Genomic DNA, 8,097 nt, shown 5'->3' on the forward strand with positions numbered 1-8,097 from the left:
TTAGCATCATTCCTTCAAAAGAAATCCCAGGACTGATCTCCTTCAGAATGGACTGGTTTGATCTCCTTGCACTCCAAGGAATGCTCAAAAGTCTTCTCCAACAGCACAGTTCAAAAGCATCAAGTTTTCAGCACTCAGCTTTCTTCACAGTCCTACAGAGCCTAATGAAGGTACAAGCCCCAGGCCGTCCCTGCCCGGCTCTCTGCATCTTCCCCTGACTTCCCACTTGAGCCCTTGATGTTTGCCTTGCAGCTCCTCCAGGATGCGTGAGTAAAACACACTTCCATTTCACTTTCCCTTGCAGTCTTCTATTGAGTTGTGACATAACGTCCAGCACTGAGGACCTTGACTTAACAAATGTTAGTGTAACAAAGTCACAACAGTGGTATTAGACACGTCTAATAAACATACGAAGAGGAACTAAAGAGCTTCTTGCTGAAAGTGAAAGAGTGACAAAGCTGGCTTAAAACTCAACATTCAGAAAACTAAGATCATGGCGTCTGGTCCCACCACTTCATGGCAAATAGATGGGGAAACAATGGAAATGGTGACAAACTTTACTTTTTTGGGCTCCAAAATCACTGCAGATGGTGACTGCAGCTGTGAAATTAAAAGACGCTTGCTCCTTGGAAGCAAAGTTATGACCAACCTAGACAGTATATTAAAAAGAAGAGACATTACTTTGCCAACAAAGACCCGTCTAGTCAAAGCTTTGGTTTTTCAATAGTCATGTATGGATGTGAGAGTTGAACTATAAAGAAAGCTGAGAGACAAAGAATTGAACTGTGGCGTTGGAGGAGACTCTTGAGAGTCCTTTGGACTGCAAGAAGATCCAACCAGTCTATCTAAAAGGAAATCAGTCCTGAATATTCATTGGGAGGACTGATGCTAAAGCTGAAACTCCAATACCTTGGTCACCTGATGCAAAGCATTGCCTCATTGGAAAAGACCTGGATGCTGGGAGTGACTGAAGGCGGGAGGAGAAGGGGACAACAGAGGAGGAGGTGGTTGGATGGCACCACCAACTCGATGGACATGAGTTTTAATAAGCTCCAGGAGTTTGTGATGGACAGGGAAGCCTGGAGTACTGCAGTCCATGGGGTGGCAAAGAGTCGGACATGACTGAGCGACTGAACTGACTAACTGAACAAACATACAAAGAAGATTTAGCAGCAACTTGACATGATTTCTTTTAGACCAAAGAAAAGGAGGGAACACGTCCCAGCTCAATGTATGAGGCCAGTATTACCGTGAGACAATAGGAGACAAAGGTATCAGAAGAAAAGAAAAGATAAAGATAACTACCAACTAAATCCCACATGAAGAAGCAAACATTGTTAACAAAATATTAGCAATAGAAATCAGCAAGACACAAAAATAATTGTATGCCGTGATCCAATGGGGCTATAGAATGAGGGATAGAAGGCTATCTCGAATTTCAATCAATGTCATCCAGACTGTTGACAGACAAAAGAAGGAAAATCAAACTGTCTTATCAATTGATTCAGAAACTGCATTTAACAAAAGTAAACAACCATTTATAATATAAACTTCAGAAAACAAAGAAGAGTGGGAACCTCCCTCAACTCAAGAAAGAACACCTGCAAAAACTTACAGCAAACACCATACTCAATGGTGAAAGACTGGATGCTTTTCTGCAGATTAGGGAGCAGACCAATATGTCCATTCTCAGCACTGCTATTGACATCGTTTTAGACATTCTAGCCAGTAAATTCAGGGAGTAAAGTAAATAAAAGCTATAAGGACTTCCCTAGTGGTCCATCCAGTGGATAAGACTCTGTGCTCCCAATGCAGAGGGTCTGGTTTTGATCACTGGTCGGGAAACTAGATTCCACACGCCACAACTAAGACTTTACATGCTGCAAGGAAAAGATGCTACAAGGAAGACTGAAGATCTCAGGTGCCACAATCAAAGCCCGACATAGCCAAATTAATAAATACAAATCAATGTTTTAACAAAAAGTGATAAAAGCTATATGGAGAGAAAAGGATGTTAAAAATGTACACCCATCAGGAGAAGACAGTCTGGCTGTGGTAGGCTGAATAATGCACCACCCTCCCCGCCCCAATACTGCCCACATCCTCTTATCTAGAACATGTTGAGTACTACTTTAAATGTCCAAGGGGAGTCTGCAAATGTGATCTAGTTAAAATCTGGACACAGGAGATTAGATTGGATGAACTGGTAAATGAAATATAATTCCAAAGGTCCTTCTAAGAAAAATACAAATGGAGATAGAATCATCTTGAAGCCGGTGATGTCATGGAAAGTAAAGAGATTTTAAGATACCTTGGGACTCCCCTGGTGGTCCAGTGGCTAAGACTCCACACTCCCAACATAGGGGACCCTGGTTCAATCCCTGGTCAGGGAACTAGATATCATATGACACAATTAAGAGTTTGAATGCTACAACAAAAGATCCCACGTGCTTAAAACAAGAACTGGTCAAAAAAAATAAATATTAAAAAAAAAATTTTAATGCCACCTTGCTGCCTTCAAAGGTGGAATAAGGAAACAATGAGTCAAAGGAAGAAAATAACATGTAGAAACAGGGAAGGCAAGGAAAAGTATTCTGACCTGGAGAATCCAGATGCAGCACAGGGCTGTGGGTTCATTTTACAATTCTGGTGTCCAGAACTGCAAGAGAAAAAATTTGTTGTTTTAATCCACTCAGATGGTGGTGATTTGTTATATCAATAGGAAATTTAATGAAATGGAATCTGTGAAAGGGAAAAGGATTCACAGGAATTTCTAGTAAACATATTAGGTGTCAGGATACAAGAAAAACATACAAAACACTACTGCAATTTTACACATTAGCGATATATCTGTAATTTTTGATTTTGTAATTTTTTTAAAAAAAATATTTCTGTTGGGTATTAGCTGCAGCACAGACTCTCTAGTTGCAGCACTCGAGCTTAGTTACTCTGCATGTGAGATCATAGTTTCCTGACCAGAGATAGAACTTGTGTCCCCTGCATTGCAAGGTGGATTCTTAACCACTGGACCAAAGGAAGTCCTCTCTTTCCATTGTTAATTGACATAACCTCTCATATAGTTGTGATTATGGTAACTTTCTAATAGTTTCTCTTTTCAGTTCAGTTCAGTCGCTCAGTCACATCCGACACTTTGAGACCCCATGAACTGCAGCACAGGCCTCCGTGTCTATCACCAACTCTCGGAGTTCACCTAAACCCATGTCCACTGAATCGGTGATGCCATCCAACCATCTCATCCTCTGTTGTCCCCTTGTCCTTCTGTCCTCAATCTTTCCCAGCATCAGGGTCTTTTGCAATGAGTCAGTTCTTCACATCAGGTGGCCAAAGTATAGGAGTTTCAGCTTCAGCATCAGTCCTTCCAATGAACACCCAGGATTAATCTCCTTTAGGATGAACTGGTTGGATCTCCTTGCAATCCAAGGGACTCTCAAGAGTCTTCTTCAACACCACAGTTCAAAAGCATCAATTCTTCAGCCCTCAGCTTTCTTTTTTTTCAGCTTTCTTTATAGTCCAACTCTCACATGCATACATGGCCACTGGAAAAACCATAGCCTTGACTAGACAGACATTTGTTGCCAAAGTAATGTCTGCTTCTTAATATGCTCTATAGGTTGGTCATAACTTTCCTGCCAAGGAGTAAGCATTTTTTAATTTCATGGCTGCAATCACAAGCTGCAGTGATTTTGGAGCCCAGAAAAATAAAGCCAGCCACTATTTCCAGTTTCCTCATGAAGTGATGGGACCGGATGCCATGATCTTCATTTTCTGAATGTTGAGCTTTAAGCCAACTTTTTCACTCTCCTCTTTCACTTTCATCAAGAGGCTCTTTAGTTCTTCTTCACTTTCTGCCATAAGGGTGGTGTCATCTGCATATCTGAGGTTATTGATATTTCTCACAGCAATCTTGATTACAGCTTGTGCTTCCTCGAGCCCAGCATTTCTCATGATGTACTTTGCATATAAGTTAAATAAGCAGGGTGACAAAATACAGCCTTGATGTACTCCTTTTCCTATTTGGAACCAGTCTATTGTTCCATGTCCAGATCTCACTGTTGCTTCTTGACCTGCATACAGGTTTCTCAAGAGGCAGGCCAGGTGGTCTGGTATTCCCATCTATTTTAGAATTTTCCACAGTTTATTGTGATTCACACAGTCAAAGGCTTTGGCATAGTCAATAAAGCAGAAATAGATGTGTTTCTATTTCTGCATTCACAAGCTAAACAGTTTTATCACTTACTGGATCTGAAAATGCCACACACCAGTGTACCACTAACTGAGAATTCAGCTTGTTTTTTTGTGGCCTTTAACAAGTGCAACCGAGGGGAGCTACTCTATGTCGAAGGTCGGGGCGCCAGCTGAAAGGAGCTACCCCATGTCCAAGGTCATGGGTGGTGGCCGAGAGGAGCTACCCCACGTCCAAGGTCCAGGGTGACAGGCGAGAGGAACTACCCCACGTCCAAGGTCCGGGGTGGCGGGCGAGAGGAACTACCCCACGTCCAAGGTCAAGGGCAGCAGCTGAGAGGAGCTACCCCATGTCCAAGGTCAGGGGCAGTGGCCGAGATGAGCTAACCCACGTCCAAGGTAAGGAGCAGTGGCTGCGTCTTGCTGGAGCAGCCGTGAAGTGATACCCCACATCCAAGGTAAGAGAAACCCAAGTAAGACGGTAGGCACTGAGAGAGGGTTCAGAGGGCAGATAGACTGAAACCACAATCAAAGACAACTAGCCAATGTTATCACACGGAACACAGCCTTGTTTAACTCAATGAAACTAAGCCATGCTCTGTGGGGCCATCCAAGATGGATGGGTCATGGTGGAGAGGTCTGACAGAATGTGGTCCACTGCAGAGGGGAATGGCAAACCACTTCAGTATTCTTGCCTTGTGAACCCCATGAACCGTATGAAAAGGCAAAAAGATAGGACACTGGAAGATAAACTCCCCAGGTTGGTAGGTGCCCAATATGCTACTGGAGATCAGTGGAGAAATAACTTCAGAAAGAACGAAGGGATGGAGCCAAAGAAAAAACAACTCCCAGTTGTGGATGGGACTGGTGATAGAAGCAAGGTTCAGTGCTGTAAAGAGCAATATTGCATAGGAACCTGGAATGTTAGGTTCATGAATAAAGGCGAATTGGAAGTGGTCAAACAGGAGATGGCAAGAGTGAACGTCGACATTCAAGGAATCAGCAAACTAAGATGGACTGTAATGGGTTAATTTAACTCAGATGACCATTATATCTACTACTGTGGGCAGGAATCCCTTAGAAGAAATGGAGTAGCTATTATATCAACAAGAGTCCCAAATGCAGTACTTGGATGCTATCTCAAAAACGACAGAATGATCTCTGTTCGTTTCCAAGGTAAACCATTCAATATCATGGTAATCCAAGTCTATGCCCCAAGAGTAACGCTGAAGAAGCTGGAGTTGAACAGGTCTATGAAGACCTACAAGACCTTCTAGAACTAACACCCGAAAAAGATGTCCTTTTCATTATAGGGGATTGGAATGCAAAAGTAGGAAGTCAAGAAACACCTGGAGTAAGAGGCAGATTTGGCCTTGGAGAATGAAGCAGGACGAAGGCTAATAGTTCTGCAAAGAGTTTCTCTCTTAGTCCTCCATTAAAATGATATGATTTATAATAGAAAATAAATTACTGTTACTCTAAAGTGTTTCATCTCTTACTCATGTTTATCTTCTAAACATCAGCAACCATAATCTTGTCCAATTATGTCAGTTCAGTTCAGTAGGTCAGTCGAGTCCGACTCTTTGTGACCCCATGAATTGCAGCACGCCAGGCCTCCCTGTTCATCACCAACTCCCGGAGTTCTCTCAAACTCACGTCCATCAAGTCGGTGATGCTATTCAGCCATCTCATCCTCTGTCATCCCCTTCTGCTCCTGCCCCCAGTCCCTCCCAGATTCAGAGTCTTTTCCAAGGAGTGAATTCTTCGCATGAGGCAGCCAAAGTATTGGAGTTTCAGCTTCAGCATCAGTCCTTCTAATGAACACCCAGGACTGATCTCCTTTAGTGCGGAATGGTTGGATCTCCTTGCAGTCCAAGGGACTCTCAAGAGTCTTCTCCAATACAATTCAAAAGCATCAATTCTTCAGTGCTCAGCTTTCTTTATAACCCAACTCTCATATCCATACACGACTGCTGGAAAAACCATAGCGCCTTAGCACACACACATGGTGCATATAAAAGTTACATTTTCACTATTCTACAGACTAAACTATGCAACAGAATTATGTCTTAAAAAAACAGTCTAAATACAAGAATGAAATGTTTTTTCCTGTCTTTCTCTTCTGGGAGGCGGCCCAGTGGACACAGATATTTATTGGATTGGCCAAACAGTTTTGTTCTGGTTTTTCTGTTAAGTTCTTCCAACAGATCTTTGTAAACACACTGAGGTCATCCTAACTGACCACCAGCATTTGATTTTTGTGGGCACAGAGCTGGTGGATGGCCCTACTCTCTCAGAATTACTATATGCAGAGAGTCCACCTGCACTTGGTCTGCTGCCTGAGGTGCCACCGCAGGGAGCCTCCCCTCAGCTGTTCACCCAGAAATACAACTGGGACAAGGTGACTTGTCCCACCCTTTGTGCCTGCCTGCACCTCGGCAGGAATTATTGTAGCTATGCCAACAAGAATTATCATAGACATGCCAACAAGAATTACGGTAGCCATGCCAACAACCTGGGCCTAGTGTAGCAACATGGTGACGAGATCTTTGAGGTGAGACAACATGGATTCAAGCTCCCATTCAGCCACTTCCTGGGATGGGGTGATTTTTGTTCCATTCAAGTTCCTTCATCTGGGAAATGAGAAAGAACATCAGTACTTATTTTGGAGTTCAAATTAAAAAAGATAGCATGCATAAAGCATTAAGACAAGGACTCACCAACTGTGATATAAAAGTGAATTTGAGTCCAATTTAACATCAGTTATCCAAGAAAGTATTTTCGCTTGTGAACAAAGAACACATCTCAGTTTCTCTGCAAGATCTTTGGGCTCTGAATGTGAACACAACATTGAGAAACGGCACGATGACTTGCAGGCATTTGGCACTGGAGACTAGTTTCCTGTCACAAAATACAGTTGGAATCCATAGTCATTCCCTTCACTGTGTGCTTGTGCAACTCTACTCACTTGACCTTCAAGCACCTGATCACAGTCAACTCCCAAATTAAACATTTCATTTCACCATTTTGCCATTTCAGTTTTTTCATGGAAGTGAACCCCACCCCTACAGAAACTCAGCTTCTTCATGTTTATGCTGCACCTACTTTGTACACGTCATGGCATTTATGAGTATACTCAGGTCACAAAAGTTTGAAAACAACCCACTGATTCACATATACCTTGGTGTAAAGACCACAGACAGCTTCTGGGAGCACCTGTTATTTACCGGGTGGGATGCTGACCAAACCATGAATCAATGAATAAAGCCATAGAGATCTTTAACATTTACTTCTGAAGACCAGCGGGCCCTGACTGCAGGAGCTCCACAGGAATGGGGAAAACAGAGACTTCACTCTTAACAGGTGCAGACGAAGCCTCACGCACCCTGAGACGAAGCTGAGATGAAGGGCAAAACACAATCGTTTGCTAGGATCCTGGATGTTGAGACCTGCCTGCTGGTCTTGAAGGATCTCTGGAGGGTGGGGGGTGGGCTGTGGCTAACTGTGGGGAAACAAATCCTGAGGGCAGAACTATGAGAGAACACTCATCTGCGTGAGGTCTCCATCTTGGCCCAACATTGGATCTACTCAGAACGTGTAGGCTACAGCAATGAGGCCCCTAAGGCCAAAGGATGGAAGGGCCAAGATGAAGCCCTAACCATCAGCAGACAGGCTGTCCAAAGGCTTCCTGTACACATGCTTTTCGATGTAACTCTACCCCCAAAAGGGTCAAGACCCAGTTCTAACCATCACTGTGCAGGCACAAGCCTCCAGACCAGCCTCACCCAGCAGGGTTGTTGGTCAGCCACTCAGCCATGTCCAACTCTTTGCGACCCCTTGGACTGCAGCAAGGCAGGCTTCCCTGTCTTTCAGCATCTCCTGGAGTTTGCTCAA

At 43.5% G+C, this 8,097-nt stretch overlaps 1 long non-coding RNA gene across 1 annotated transcript; it reads right to left on the minus strand.

Annotated features, from left to right (window-relative positions):
- Positions 1–1,048: 1,048 nt before the first annotated feature.
- LOC112580441 lies at positions 1,049–8,097 on the minus strand. The gene is made up of 3 exons (XR_003104834.3): positions 6,924–8,097; positions 6,719–6,836; positions 1,049–2,659 (listed from the first exon to the last, which is right to left on the minus strand). It is a non-coding gene; the product is annotated as an uncharacterized LOC112580441 (long non-coding RNA).

Source organism: Bubalus bubalis, chromosome 18, assembly GCF_019923935.1.
Source record: "Bubalus bubalis isolate 160015118507 breed Murrah chromosome 18, NDDB_SH_1, whole genome shotgun sequence".
Taxonomy (NCBI): domain Eukaryota; kingdom Metazoa; phylum Chordata; class Mammalia; order Artiodactyla; family Bovidae; genus Bubalus; species Bubalus bubalis.